Source organism: Ranitomeya imitator, chromosome 1 (genome assembly GCF_032444005.1).
Source record: "Ranitomeya imitator isolate aRanImi1 chromosome 1, aRanImi1.pri, whole genome shotgun sequence".
NCBI classification, from domain to species: domain Eukaryota; kingdom Metazoa; phylum Chordata; class Amphibia; order Anura; family Dendrobatidae; genus Ranitomeya; species Ranitomeya imitator.
This window is the reverse complement of record NC_091282.1, coordinates 600,556,621-600,573,340: the sequence shown is the minus strand read 5'-3', so window position 1 is coordinate 600,573,340 and position 16,720 is coordinate 600,556,621.

Here is a 16,720-nt window from a genome sequence, read left to right as displayed (position 1 = left end):
GCTTAGGGACCGGTAGATCCAACCTACCTTTCCTGATGGTATATCTGTGTTGGTTTAACCGGGTTTTCAAATCGCAGGTAGTTTCACCCACATATAAAAGTTTACAGGGACATTGTAAGACATAGATTATAATATCAGAGGAACATGTCAAAAAATATTTGAGAGGAAAAATTTCATTGGTGATTGGATGTTCAAAGATTGGACCCTTCATCATATAGGAGCAGTTAACACAGTTGAGGCAGGGAAAGCAACCTGTCCTTGATTTTCCTGTCAGAGAAGTTTGTTTGTTAGTCTTCAAAGGGCCTATATCCGAGTGCGTTAATTTATCTCCCAAATTTTCAGCACGCTTGTAAGATATAAGGGGAGGGCATTTAAATTCATCTATGCCAGGACAGCATTTACCCAAAATGGACCAGTGGCGTTTAATGATGGCCACAATGTCCCTACTCTCCTCACAGAAGGAGGTAATAAATGGAATCCTCTTAGGAGTGGGATTACTAGCATTCGATTTAGATAATAAATCAGTACGGGCCAATCCAGACACTCTATCAGACAGTTTCCTCATTAATTTTCTGGGATAACCCCTTTGCTCAAATTTCTGAATCATGCTGTCTAGAGTAGGTGTTAGTTGAACGTCCTCACTGATGATGCGCCTTACACGTAATAGTTGACTAAGTGGTAGGGATTCCACCATTCGTCGTGGATGGAAGCTATCATAGCATAATATATTATTACGGTCAGTAGGCTTCACAAACAGTTCTGTAAATTTCTTTGCTTGTTCAATCCACTATATATATGTATGCATTTGCACTTTATAACTGCTTGAGAAAGGTCCACACTTTGGACTGAAACGTCGCACATGGGCCAATAAAATACTCTTATTTTTTCTACTGGAGTGCTGCCTTCATCTTTCTGGACAATAGTATGGATAGATGTAGATAGATATATGGATAGTTAAATAGATATATGGATAGATATATCTATAGATAGAGATATCCATAGATATATAATAGCAAGGCCGATGTTTATTAATGAACAATATGTTTAATTTTGAAAAAAAATAATGGCGTGGGCTCCCGCAGAATTTTCTGCGCCAGAGGGGAAAGCCGGGGGCCTATATTTGTAGCCTGGGAAGGGGGTAGTACCCATGGCCCCTTCCCAGGCTATGAATATCAGCCCACAGCTGTCTGTGTAGCCTTTACTGGCTGTTAAAATAGGGGGACTCCCAAAAAATGACGTGGGGTCCCCCTATATTTTAAACGCAGACAGCTGCAGGCTGATATTCATAGCTTAGGAAGGGGCCATGGATATTGGCGCTCCCTGGCTACAAACACCAGCTCCCAGCCATCCCAGAAATGGCGCATCTGTAAGATGTGCCAATTCCAGTACTTGGCCTCTCTCTTCCCACTGCCCTGAATGGGGTAATAAGGGGTTAATGTCACCCTTGTATTGTAAGGTGACATTAAGCCCGGTTAGTAATGGATCGGCATCAATAAGACACCTATCCATTACTAATCCTCTGGTAGAGAAAGAGTTTAAAAAAAAAAGACACAGCCAGAAAAAAGTATTTTAACATTCTTAATTTCACCATACTTACAACCACGCCTAATTCCTGCGACACCCTTGATCAACTGCAAATAATAAACCAACCGTATATTCCCTGTCCGACACAGTCCAATTATTTGTGTCCCATGACTATCTCCCCTATAGAGCTGTCACATCAGGAGATGTGACAACTGTACAGACCTTCATTGACACACTGACAGGAGACAATGGCTCCTGCAGTGCATCACGGAAGAGGTTACTTTAGCTCATTGCTCTCACTTTATGACACTGCTGCGTGAGAACTTTCCCATGCAGCTGTGCCGCAAGTGACAGTATGAACTCTACTGTACTCACAGTGGCGGAGGGATACAGTGCGGAAGGATACCTGATGTTACAGCTCTCCACAGGAGATCGACGTGGGACAATCGTATTAATTGGATTACAGTGGACATAGGGAATATATTGTTGGTTTATTATGTTAATTTTTTTTCAGGTGAGCGAGGGCTTCGGGGATAAGCTGTAGATGGGGAGTAGGAACTATATATGTACTGTATTTTTTTTTTTTTAGATTAAACATTGCCTAATGTGTCAATCACTGTAGCAGGTATAGTCGGATGGGACTTGTAGTCCCATCGAATGATGCACACTGTTGTGAATTCTGTGGCTGAATTCACTCCTGTGGTCACAAGTGGTATTGCAGCCTCTGGGCTTCCTCCCTCAGGTGTTTTGGTGAGCTCGTTGGCTGCCTTGCTATTTAACTCCACCTGAGTCTGTCTTCCTTGCTCCTTGTCAATGTTCCAGTGTTGGATCTGAGCTACTGCATCTTTCCTGTGGCCTGCTGCTCTGCTAGTTAAGTGTTACTTTGTTTTTGTTTCCGTTTTTTCTGTCCAGCTGTGCTATTCTCTTTTGCTGGAAGCTCTGAGACGCAAAGGGTGCACCGCCGTGCCGTTAGTTCGGCACGGTGGGTCTTTTTGCCCCCCTTTGCGTGGTTCTGCTTTAGGGTTTTTTGTAGACTGCATAGTTCTCTTTGCTATCCTCGCTCTGTCTAGAATATCGGGCCTCACTTTGCTGAATCTATTTCATTCCTACGTTTTGTCTTTTCATCTTGCTAACAGTCATTATATGTGGGGGGCTGCCTATTCCTTTGGGGTATTTCTCTGAGGCAAGTCAGGCTTGTATTTCTATCTTCAGGCTAGTCAGCTCCTCAGGCAGTGCCGAGTTGCATAGGTAGTGTTAGGCGCAATCCACTGCTGCTTTTAGTTGTGTGAGGATAGGTTCAGGTATTGCAGTCTGCAGAGATTCCACGTCTCAGAGCTTGTTCTATTGTTTTTGGGTTATTGCCATATCACTGTATGTGCGCTGATTACTGCACACTGTGTTGCCAAAGCGTGTCGTGTGGTCAGAAAAATACGGTATTTATATTCTGGTACATAGGGTACAGTATTATAGTAGTTATATCCTTATACATAGGGATCAGTATTATAGTAGTTATATTCTTGTACATAGGAGCAGTATTATAGTAGTTATATTCTTGTGCATAGGAGGAGTATTATAGTATATTATAGTAGTTATTATTGTACATGGGGGTCAGTATTATAGTAGTTATATTCTTGTACATAGGGGTCAGTATTATAGTAGTTATATTCTTGTACATAGGGGGCAGTATTATAGTAGTTATATTATTGTACATAGGGGGCAGTATTATAGTAGTTATATTCTTGTACATACAGTGGGGCAAAAAAGTATTTAGTCAGTCAGCAATAGTGCAAGTTCCACCACTTAAAAAGATGAGAGGCGTCTGTAATTTACATCATAGGTAGACCTCAACTATGGGAGACAAACTGAGAAAAAAAAATCCAGAAAATCACATTGTCTGTTTTTTTAACAATTTATTTGCATATTATGGTGGAAAATAAGTATTTGGTCAGAAACAAACAATCAAGATTTCTGGCTCTCACAGACCTGCAACTTCTTCTTTAAGAGTCTCCTCTTTCCTCCACTCATTACCTGTAGTAATGGCACCTGTTTAAACTTGTTATCAGTATAAAAAGACACCTGTGCACACCCTCAAACAGTCTGACTCCAAACTCCACTATGGTGAAGACCAAAGAGCTGTCAAAGGACACCAGAAACAAAATTGTAGCCCTGCACCAGGCTGGGAAGACTGAATCTCCAATAGCCAACCAGCTTGGAGTGAAGAAATCAACAGTGGGAGCAATAATTAGAAAATGGAAGACATACAAGACCACGGATAATCTCCCTCGATCTGGGGCTCCACGCAAAATCCCACCCCGTGGGGTCAGAATGATCACAAGAACTGTGAGCAAAAATCCCAGAACCACGCGGGGGGACCTAGTGAATGAACTGCAGAGAGCTGGGACCAATGTAACAAGGCCTACCATAAGTAACACACTACGCCACCATGGACTCAGATCCTGCAGTGCCAGACGTGTCCCACTGCTTAAGCCAGTACATGTCCGGGCCCGTCTGAAGTTTGCTAGAGAGCATTTGGATGATCCAGAGGAGTTTTGGGAGAATGTCCTATGGTCTGATGAAACCAAACTGGAACTGTTTGGTAGAAACACAACTTGTCGTGTTTGGAGGAAAAAGAATACTGAGTTGCATCCATCAAACACCATACCTACTGTAAAGCATGGTGGTGGAAACATCATGCTTTGGGGCTCTTTCTCTGCAAAGGGGCCAGGACGACTGATCTGGGTACATGAAAGAATGAATGGGGCCATGTATCGTGAGATTTTGAGTGCAAACCTCCTTCCATCAGCAAGGGCATTGAAGATGAAACGTGGCTGGGTCTTTCAACATGACAATGATCCAAAGCACACCGCCAGGGCAACGAAGGAGTGGCTTCGTAAGAAGCATTTCAAGGTCCTGGAGTGGCCTAGCCAGTCTCCAGATCTCAACCCTATAGAAAACCTTTGGAGGGAGTTGAAAGTCCGTGTTGCCAAGCGAAAAGCTAAAAACATCACTGCTCTAGAGGAGATCTGCATGGAGGAATGGGCCAACATACCAACAACAGTGTGTGGCAACCTTGTGAAGACTTACAGAAAACGTTTGACCTCTGTCATTGCCAACAAAGGATATATTACAAAGTATTGAGATGAAATTTTGTTTCTGACCAAATACTTATTTTCCACCATAATATGCAAATAAAATGTTAAAAAAACAGACAATGTGATTTTCTGGATTTTTTTTTCTCAGTTTGTCTCCCATAGTTGAGGTCTACCTATGATGTAAATTACAGACGCCTCTCATCTTTTTAAGTGGTGGAACTTGCACTATTGCTGACTGACTAAATACTTTTTTGCCCCACTGTAGGAGCAGTATTATAGTACTTATATTCTTGTACATAGGAGCAGTATTATAGTAGTTATATTCCTGTACATAGGGGTCAGTATTATAGTAGTTATACAGTTAGGTCCATATATATTTGGACAGAGACAACATTTTTCTAATTTTGGTTATAGACATTACCACATTGAATTTTAAACAAAACAATTCAGATGCAGTTGAAGTTCAGACTTTCAGCTTTCATTTGAGGGTATCCACATTAAAATTGGATGAAGGGTTTAGGAGTTTTAGCTCCTTAATATGTGCAACCCTGGTGGTAAAGGGACCAAAATTAATTGGACAGATTAAATAATTTTACATAAAATGTTCATTTCTAGTACTTGGTTGAAAACTCTTTGTTGACAATGACTGCCTGAAGTCTTGAACTCATGGACATCACCAGACACTGTGTTTCCTCCTTTTTGATGCTCTGCCAGGCCTTCAGTGCGGTGGTTTTGAGTTGCTGTTTGTTTGTGGGCCTTTCTGTCTGAAGTTTAGTCTTTAACAAGTGAAATGCATGCTCAATTGGGTTGAGATCAGGTGATTGACTTGGCCATTCAAGAATATTCCCCTTCTTTGATTTAATAAACTCCTGGGTTGCTTTGGCTTTATGTTTTGGGTTATTGTCCATCTGTAGTATGAAACGACGACCAATCAGTTTGGCTGCATTTGGCTGGATCTGAGCACACAGTATGGCGGCTCTGAAGACCTCAGAATTCATTCGGCTGCTTCTGTCCTGTGTCACATCATCAATAAACACTAGTGACCCAGTGCCACTGGCAGCCATACATGCCCAAGCCATCACACTGCCTCCGCCGTGTTTTACAGATGATGTCGTATGCTTTGGATCATGAGCTGTACCACGCCTTCGCCATACTTTTCTCTTTCCATCATTCTGGTAGAGGTTGATCTTGGTTTCATCTGTCCAAAGAATGTTGTTCCAGAACTGTGCTGGCTTTTTTAGATGTTTTTTAGCAAAGTCCAGTCTAGCCTTTTTATTCTTGATGCTTATGAGTGGTTGCACCGTGCAGTGAACCCTCTGTATTTACTTTCATGCAGTCTTCTCTTTATGGTAGATTTGGATATTGATACGCCAACCTCCTGGAGAGTGTTGTTCACTTGGTTGGCTGTTGTGAAGGGGTTTCTCTTCACCATGGAGATTATTCTGCGATCATCCACCACTGTTGTCTTCCGTGGGCGCCCAGGTCTTTTTGCATTGATGAGTTCCCCAGTGCTTTCTTTCTTTCTCAGGATGTACCAAACTGTAGATTTTGCCACTCCTAATATTGCAGCAATTTCTCGGATGGGTTTTTTCTGTTTTCGCAGCTTAACGATGGCTTGTTTCACCTGCATGGAGAGCTTCTTTGACCGCATGTTTACTTCACAGCAAAACATTCCAAATGCAAGCACCACGCCTCAAATCATCTCCAGGACTTTTATCTGCTTATTTGAGAATGACATAAGGAAGGGATTGCCCACACCGGTCCATGAAATAGCCTTGGAGTCAATTGTCCAATTACTTTTGGTCCCTTTAAAAACAGGGTGGCACATGTTAAGGAGCTGAAACTCCTAAAGCTTTCATCCAATTTTAATGTGGATACCCTTAAATGAAAAGTGAAAGTCTGAACTTCAACTGCATCTGAATTGTTTTGTTTAAAATTCATTTTGGTAATTTCTATAACCAAAATTAGAAAAATGTTGTCTCTGTCCAAATATATATGGACCTAACTGTATTCTTGTACATAGGAGCAGTATTATAGTAGTTATATTCTTGTACATAGGAGGAGTATTATAGTATATTCTTGTACATAGGAGCAGTATTATAGTACTTATATTCTTGTACATAGGAGCAGTATTATAGTAGTTATATTCTTGTACATAGGGGCAGTATTATAGTAGTTATATTCCTGTACATAGGGGTCAGTATTATAGTAGTTATATTCTTGTACATAGGGGTCAGTATTATAGTAGTTATATTCTTGTACATAGGAGCAGTATTATAGTACTTATATTCTTGTACATAGGAGGAGTGATAGTAGTTATATTCTTGTACATAGGGGTCAGTATTATAGTAGTTATATTCTTGTACATAGGGGTCAGTATTATAGTAGTTATATTCTTGTATATAGAGGGCAGTATTATAGTAGTTATATTCTTGTACATAGGGGTCAGTATTATAGTAGTTATATTCTTGTATATAGAGGGCAGTATTATAGTAGTTATATTCTTGTACATAGGGGTCAGTATTATAGTAGTTATATTCTTGTACATAGAGGGCAGTATTATAGTAGTTATATTCTTGTACATAGGAGCAGTATTATGCAGTATTATAGTAGTTATATTCTTGTACATATGAGCAGTAGTATAGCAGTTATATTCTTAGACATAGAAGCAGTAGTATAGTAGTTTTAGTCTTATACATTGTCAGTTTTCGGAGTTTTATGTGGAATGTGTGAAATATTTGCAAGTGGAGAAGTTGTAATTTTATTTTAAAACCCATTTGTAAGTCCGAGCCTGGATGTAAACTCCTTGCATCGCTGCGGGGAGGATGTGAAACTGCCAATGTAGGCAAGAAACACTCGTGTCAGCCAGCTAAAAATATTTTTCATGAAGTGACCAGGAAAGAAGTTGCCTAATCCAAAAGACTGATGGGGACTGTGAGCTGCAGGTTGTTGCTTTTCAGGGAGTAGGAGCAAGTATTAGTCCCAAGGGTGCACTTTAGTGATGAGCGAGTATACGTGTTACTTGGTTGTTCTCTGAGTATTTGGATGTCCTCGAGATTGTTTGTTTGTTTGTTTGAGTCTCCTCAGCTGCACAATTTGCTGCTGTTGGACAACCTGAACACATGCAGGGATTGACTGTTAAGGAATCCCCACATGCAGGGCCAGACTGGCACTTCTGGCAAATGCCAGAAGGGCCTGTCTGGTCATGGGCTGCCTTCTCAGCTACATTGTTAACAGAATCGATGTTCTCAAGATACCCATACTGTTAAGAGTTGTGATGGAGCACAAAGTTACCCCAGCAGGCCACCGGTATCATTAGAAATATTGGTCCTGTAGAAAATCTTCCTTTCCTCCATCCAGGGTAATATTAGTAATATATCCCATCTGGTGCTTGGGGACGGGGACAACATGGGCCTGTGTGATTTCCAATGCCAGGGCTGAATTTCAGCCTCAGTCCGTAACTGCACACATGTATTTAGGCTGTCTAGCAGCCGCAAATCATGCAGCTGCCGGTGACATAATCATAACATAACCTCGGAGCACATCCAAATACTCGGAGATCACCTGAGCATACCAGTATACTCGCTCATCGTTAGTGCACTTCTGTTTTCCACAGAAAGTGAATATTTTATGAAAACTGTTGAAGGAAAGAGTGCAAATGGTGTCTTATCTGAGAAGGTTAAAAGGTTAAACCATAGGATTGCACTCACCAGATGTAGTGGAGTTGAAGCATTGAAAGGATTCGCTGCAGCAGATCCACTAGTCCAGGAAGGACCAGCCATTAGATACCGATTGGGATAACTGTGGTAAATTTCTGCGCTGATGAATCACTAGAATTGCAGAATTATTAGTACATGGTGTTTTATTATTCTACACATTTCAGAGTTCAAGACTCCTTCATCGGGAAACACCACAGGAACATAAGTGAATATTTATTAGAGGTTCATTATGTTTTCATCTCTTTACACTGGGACACTGACGCATAAGGCCTCTTTCACACTTCCGTCTTTCAGCTCCCGTCGAGATACGTCGAATTTTGAGAATGCAGGATCCTGCATTTTCCCATAGACTTGTATTAGCGACAGATTGTGACAGATAGCCATCCTTTTCATCCGTCGTGCACTGGATCCTGCGTAATAAAAATGGTCCGTCGGGCAGAGAAAACGTTCAGGGGAACGTTTTTCTGCGCAGCGGAAAATCGGTCAGCGACGCATCCTACGCTAGCCCGTCACTGGCTACAATGGAAGCCTATGGGCGCAGGATGCGTTGCTGACTGTAAAAAGCAGGAATCCAGCGACGGATGCTATGCAGCATCAATAGTAACAAGATATAATGTTAAAAATAATAATTAAAAAAAAAAATCGCAATATTCTCACCTACCGGCGTCCCGCTCAGCGTTACCAATGCTCCCGGCAGCTAGCGTTCCTAGTAATACATTGCGAAATCTCGCAAGAAGTCGCCATGTCGCGAGTTTTCGCGATGTATTACTAGGAACGCTAGCTGTTGGGAGCATTGGTAACGCTGCGCGGGACGCCGGTAGGTGAGAATATTGATTTTTTTTTAATTATTATTTTTTACCTGGTTTGTGTTGTGTATGCGTTTTCGCAGCGGAAAACCGCTGCGAAGATGCCTACACAACAGGTGCACATGGCCTCGACGGGTCTGTCAGAAAGACGGGCCCAGTGCACCCGTCACATACGATTTGACACTATTTTATTAACGTCCATCGCTACGTCTCGGCGACGCAGCAGGACGGGAGAGAAATAAGGACCATCCAAGTGTATTTTTATTTTTCTGATCCTTGCTTAATACACTGTAGTTGCATTCACAGTTCCACAGATTTTAGAGCTTTAATTTCTGAGTACTCCATGAAGAAACCATAATGAAACTAGTGAAGAAGTTTGCTGGGGAACCATTGCAGTGTCCTGACCACCCAATTCCTTATGGGCGGCAGCAAGGTGGCCATTCGTTGTGTATTACTTTCCATTCTAGTTCTCAGTAATGATTTTCACTTGAGCTGTGATATACAACACCTTTCCTGTCATACGTGCAGAACTAATACAGCAGTGTTGGAAGATGAGTGGCACCTTCGTGCACATTGTATTATTATATGAATACTAATAAAAAAAAAATTGGAAATCGTGTGCTTGTGTGATATCGTGTTGTTTAAGGGAGTGCAACAAAGGGAGGCTGGGTGTTCTCTGCCATCTAGAGGAGTGTGTTAGGCTACGTTCACATTTGCTTTGTTGGGCGCAGCGTTGTCGACGCATACCGACGCATGCATCATGCGCCCCTATCTTTAACATGGGGGGCGCATGGACATGCGCCGGTATGCATTGTATTGCGTTTTACGACGCATGCGTCAATTTGACGCACCAGACAGGGTGTGGACGACGCTACTTGTAGCGTTTTCCCTGTGCCAAAATTCGTGAACATTACTAGTTTATGTCAACGCATGCGTCACAAAACGCAGCGTTGTGTATATGCGTTGGTTGCGTCGACGACGCTGCGCCCAACAACACAAATGTGAACGTAGCCTAGAGGATACAGTGAGGAACATTAGTTCTGGGCAGGTGGCATCAGCTTCTGAAGAAGTTATTCTGTGACTGAGGTAATTGAAGTGAGAGGTTTCTGTGAGGCTTCAGGTCCTTCTTCCAGCGTCTGTGGCTTTTATATCACATCAATGTTCTATCATGGGTAGAAAGTGTGGGGGATGATGAGGCCCCTTCTACGAACCATATCAGAAATTCTTGCATGATGTCAGTGGGTTGACTGTTTCAGTGGTAGATGTAAGGAAGTAACAGATGTGTGCTAGAGATGGAGTACTCTTAAAGGGAACCTGGCACCAGGTTTGGCAGACTTAAGTTACGGCCACCCCCTTTCAGGGCTGATATACAGCATTCTATAATGTTGTATATCGGCCCTCAACCCCACCTGTAAGAGAAGAAAATAACTTATTAAACTCACCTGCGGGGCGGTTCGGTCCGATGGGTGTCACACTTCTTGGTCAGGCGCCTCCCATCTTCTTGTGATGCCGTCCTCCTGCTTGCTTTGTGGGGATGATGCATCCCTTCATCATCCACACAGACTCCTGCAGGTGTACTTCTCTGCCCTGTTGAGTGCCTAGCAAAGTACCACATTGCGGGGGCGTGGCCTGAACGTCCATGTGAGCGGACGGGTGATAGAGCGCTAACGCTGACATTATCCTTATAAGCCGCAGCTGAGCGGCGATTCAAGGCGCTTACCGGCTGCAGGAGAGTCACGGGAGTGCGGCGGTGTATAGAGGCGGCCCCGAGGTCAATAAATATGACCAGGAGGAGGCAAAGAGATGCAGGAGCCGGCGAGGCTGGGATCAGCCAAGATGGCGCCGACGCCAGAGAGAAGGCGGAGAAGGACAACGCGGCATGCCAGAAGAGAATGGCGGCGGCGGCAAAGCTCCAGCAGTTTGCTAGAGTGGAGGCCGCAATGAACACAGGAAAAGCAGAGGAGGATGCCGGAGCAGACACAGACACAGAAGGAGAGGAGGAAAGCCCAGCAGAGGAGCAGGAGGTACAACAGAGGAGCAGGGATGGTGACATGGCGGTGGTAGTAGGGGGACCTGAAGATAAGGAGTCAGGAGCAGAGCCCACCCTTAGAGATGTCTTTGCACTGGTATCATCATGCAAACAATCCCTGACCCAGCAGATACAGGAGGTCAAGGGGGCTACAGCCCAGATAAATGCAGCCCTGCAGAAGATTGACAAACGTGTGGGGGCTGTGGAGGAAAGAGTGAGCACTGCAGAAGACCATATAGTGCAGCTGCAGAAAGCGGAGAGGAAGTTTACTCAGGCAATATCGGAGCTGGCTGCAAAAAATGAGGATCTGGAGAATAGGTCCAGAAGAAATAACATTCATATAGTGGGTATCCCTGAAAAAACTGAGGGGAGGAATCCCACGGAGTATATTGAAAGCTGGCTCCTTGAGACTTTTGGTGATGCAGCACTGACAAAAGTATTTGCGGTAGAAAGAGCCCACAGGGTCCCACCGAAACCACCTGTCCCTGGAGCAAGTCCCCGTACCATGCTTGCCAAAATCCTAAACTACAGAGACAGAGACATTATCCTGAGGAAGGCTAGAGACATGACGGATCTGACAATTGGAGGTCAAAGAATTGCTATTTACCCTGACTATTCTGCCCTGGTACAGAAACAACGGATGATGTTCACGGGTATCAAGAGACGGCTGAGAGAACTGGGAGTGCAGTACTCCATGATGTTTCCGGCACGACTGAGAGTGGTAGCGTTGGATAAGATTCATTTTTTCCAGACGCCGGAGGACGCTACCCAGTGGATAGATCTTAACGCTAAAAAGCTTAAAGGGAAAGGAGATTGAAAATGTGGGGTGGGTTAGTCGGGAGGTATTTTAATTCTTTCAAAAAGGAGAAAAAGAGTTTGACTGACAGTACATTGATAATTGAAATGTGCAGGTTGGGTATTATTCAGGGAATGCACTGGGAGTGCTTATACGGCGGAGAAGTACGAGGGAGGAAGGGTGTGCAGCGTACTAAAGTTTATTTAGTTTCTTGTAGTTGTAATGTAATACAGGTTGAATTATATTGTTCTTCTAAGACTTGCGCCGAATTCTGTTATAAACGGTAGCGGGAGGCGGAAGGAGAAGGTTACGCTAACAAGAGTGTTCGCAATGGGTGATGGTGCCCCACTCTTGATAAGAGGCAGAATGTATAGTATTGGGGGGTGTGGGGGAGGGGGGGGTGGGGTAAGGGTGGGGAGGGAAGTTAGACAGCTCAGAATCGGGAGTAACGACATAATTAAAGATGATGAGTCACATAATAGGGGACCGCTTTAAGATATTGAGTTGGAATGTGAGAGGTCTGGCGGATAAGTCAAGAAGAGCTGCGAGCTTGCAGTATGCGAAGGATCAGCGGGCTTCTATGATATGCTTGTTAGAGACGCACTTGATACAGGAGAAAGTGGATGTACTGAACAGACGGTGGATACAGAAAGGGTATCATTCTACCTTTTCGACGTACTCAAGAGGGGTGTCAGTGTTGGTGCCGATGGGAGTGCAGTATGAAGAGGTGAAAGTATGCGTGGATGCTGAGGGTCAGTATGTGGTGATACAATGTATATTGTATGGAGTGAGATTGTGTGTTGCGGCAATGTATATTCCACCTCCATATGCAAGTAAGAAGATCAGGGAGGTGTTGGAGAAGGTGGAACGATGGGAACCACTACCACTCTTAATTATTGGGGATTTGAACAATATCTGTGACGACTTTTGGGATAAAAATAAGAACACCCAGAACAGGTCGGAGGGGCACACTACAACATTTGGTACCTATGTGCGTGAAATAGGCATGATTGATCTATGGAGAGTTAGACATGTTGGGGAGAGAGGGTACTCGTGCTACTCGCCGGCTCATGCTACGCTATCCAGAATTGATATGGCGCTGGGTAACCGCCTGTTGGACACAATGGTGGGAGAGGTGCGTTATCTGTCGAGGGCCCTTTCGGATCACAGTCCAATTGAGGTGGAGGTTAGGTTGTTGGGGACACGGACCGCAAGTGGGAGAGAATGGAAGATCCATCCTAACTGGTTACAGAGTATTGACTTGGACGGTATAGGGAAGGAGGTGATGGAATTCTTTGCTTTAAATGATGGGAGTGCACATGCTCTAACTGTTTGGGATGCAATGAAAGCGTTCCTGAGAGGGTTACTATTTAGAGACATTAGTAGGTGTAAGAGGAGGACAAGGGAGGCGGAGAGGGTGGCGATGGAGGAGCTGAAAGCCGCAGAGGACGAGATGGTAGTGCTGGGGACTTCCGAAGCAGAGAAAAGGCTGAGAATAGCGCAAAATTGTATGGAAAAGATTCTGCTGGGAAAAGCTGAAAGGTAGCGGGAGTTTCAGAGGGTGGCTTATTTTCAGGAGGGAGAAACAGTGGGTCACATGCTATCGGTGGTAGTCGCGGCTCAGCGTAGTACCTCGTATGTGCACTCGTTGGTTTCGGATGGGGGGAGCAGGGTATTTGAAACACCTGAAATTATAAAGGTCTTTGCGGACTTCTACGCGGACTTATATTCCTCCAGGGTCAATGAGTCAGCCGGAGATACGGAGACTTTCCTTGAGAGTCTGGGTCTTCCGAAATGGAGTAAGGAGGATAGGGTGAGCCTAGATGCCCCTATCACCGAGGAGGAACTGAGTCGGGCGCTGAAGTCTATGGCCAATGGGAAGGCACCTGGGGTCGATGGGTTACCAGCTGAAATCTATAAAAGTTTGGAGGAAGTGCTGATTCCTAGATTAAAGTTGGTACTGGAGGAGGCTGGACGCCAAGGGTATCTCCCAGCATCTATGAGGGAGGCCACTATAGTGGTTATTCCGAAGGAGGATAAGGATCTGGGGAAGCCTGAGTCATATCGACCAATCTCTCTGTTAACCATCGATGTCAAGCTCTTGGCCAAGGTGTTAGCTACCCGTTTGTCCAGCGTCATTGCTAACCTTGTACATCCGGATCAGTCTGGTTTTATGCCTGACAGGTCTACAGCGGTTAATCTGCGGAGGCTGCATATGAACCTGCAGCTGAAGTCTGACAACTGTGGCCGAAGGGTTATTGCGTCCTTGGATGCCCATAAGGCGTTTGACAGTGTGGAGTGGGGATATCTCTGGCGGGTGTTGAAGTGTATGGGTATTGGTCCGCAATTTGTGGCGTGGACTCAACTGTTATATTCACTACCAACAGCTAGAATTAGAGTGAATGGGGAACTCTCTCAGCCTATAAAGTTGGCCAGAGGTACGAGGCAGGGTTGCCCACTGTCGCCCCTTCTGTTTGCCTTAGCTGTGGAGCCACTGGCCGCCAAGATACGACAATCGGATGAGGTCCCTGGGTTCAGATATGGGAGTGTTGAGAAGATCGCGTTATATGCAGATGACATCTTACTGTTCCTGGCGGACCCGGATGAAGCCTTGAATGGGGCTATCGAGATCATTGGGAAATTTGGAGATTTGTCGGGATTGAGGATAAATTGGGATAAATCGGTCCTCTTTGAGGTGGATGGGGTGGAGGAGAGCAGAAGTGAGCCATTGGGAGAGGGGCGGCTTAAGGTGGCATCCCTTTTCAAATACCTGGGAATATGGATCTCGATGCCAGTTACAGAGTTTTTGTATAGGAATTTGACACCTCTCATGGGCGCCCTTAAACAAAAGTGGATGCGTGGAATAAATTGCACCTATCGGTGGTGGGTAGGGTTAATCTCATTAAAATGGTTCTGATGCCCAAATTACTTTACGTCCTACATAATGCGCCAGTTTGGATTCCACGTGGGAAATTCCGGCAGATTAGTGCTCTTTTTAGAAGTCTGATATGGGGGAGGCGGTACCCACGTATTCGCCTGGAGACGCTTCAGCGACCCAAGGAAGATGGAGGATTGGCTTTACCCAATCCTGAGTTATATTTTCTTGCAGCCCAGAGCCAGCATTTGAAGGGCTGGGCGCGGGAGGCGTCTGCCAGTGCGGTACAGCACTTGATGGAGAGGGTGACGGACCGACGACCGGTGGCGCAGTGTCTGGAGGATGGCACCTTGAAAGTATTGGGGAAATTATACCCAACTATGTTTTTGATACATAAATTATGGACCAGACTGCGACAGATTCGGGGGGTTACGGGGCTGACTAAATTTACACCGATATGGCTTAATAATAATTTGGTTGAGTTTGCGGCCCTTGGAGTGCTGGCGGAGTGGCAGGCCAAAGGAATCCACTTGGTGGCTCAGATAGTTCAACAACGAGGATTAAAGTCCTTTTTGCAGCTGCAAGGGGAGTTTGGATTGAGACCGACTGGGGAGTATCAATATGCTCAGATGAAACATGCTTTTAAAGCTCAAAACAAGGGCGGTGGTATTGAGATCCAGGAGGACATAGTTCTGGAATACGTGTGTGGGGAAGGATCCACAAGGGGAGTTATTACCACCCTTTATAAGGACCTTCTACATGCATATTTGCTAGACTTCCCCCTAAAAGCGAGAGCGAAATGGGAAAGAGATTTAGGCCCAATGGAGGATGAAACCTAGGAGTCGGTGTTGGAGTGGGTTCCACGAGTGTCACTGAGCGAGCCGTATAGACTATCGCAGCTGTACATCTTGCACAGAGTCTATAAATCACCGGAAGTGTTGTGCAGAGCGGGGTTGCGTGCTGACTCTGAATGCCCGAGATGTAAGACTGAGAATGCAGGAATATACCACATGATGTGGACATGTCCAAGACTGGTTGCTTTCTGGTTGGTGGTAATGAGCCGTGTGGAAGGGGCGTATAAATGCAGAGTGCCGAGAGATCCGATAGTGTGTATACTGGGACATGTAGAGGAAATTAGAGTGGACAACACCTGGAAGATAGCAATAGCTAGGCTATTATATATGGCAAGGAAGATAATAGCAAGGAACTGGATCAAGGAGGAACCGCCTACAAGGGGTGAATTTCTGAAATATGTTAAACATGGTCTTAATTTGGAAAAGGGGGTCTACAAAAGACGTGGGAAAATAGAAACGTTTGACAAAATGTGGTCTCCGTGGCTCGAGCTAGGATGAGTAGTTATGGGAAATGGGAGGATGAGGGCCTCTGAAAGGAAGAGAGTGCTAAAGGAACAAGCGGACATAAGTGAGTCAAATGGCTCAAAGAACCATCAATACTGGTAACAAAAGTATAAATGGGTATGAGCTGTCAGGGGAGAGGGAGGTTCGGGTTTTGTCGGGATTGTTGGGGATTTGGAAAATATAAAAATTTTGTAAAATAATGGAAAAATGCATAAATTGTATTGTTCATATTCGACTTTAATAAAAACCTATTAAATAAAAAAAAAAAAAGTACCACATTGCGCAGGTGCCGAGGAAGGTCAAAGAGCCTCGTCACCTGTGCACTGCAGTACTTTGCTCTGCCCTCAACAGGGCAGAGAAGTACACCTGCACAGGGACGTGTCCTCCACACAAAGGTAAGTTATTTTTCTTGTCTTACAGGTCGGGCTAGGGGCAGATATACAGCATTATAGAATGCTGGATATAAGCCCTGAGAGGTGATGGTCGTAACTTATATTGGCCAAAACGGGTGACAGGTTCCC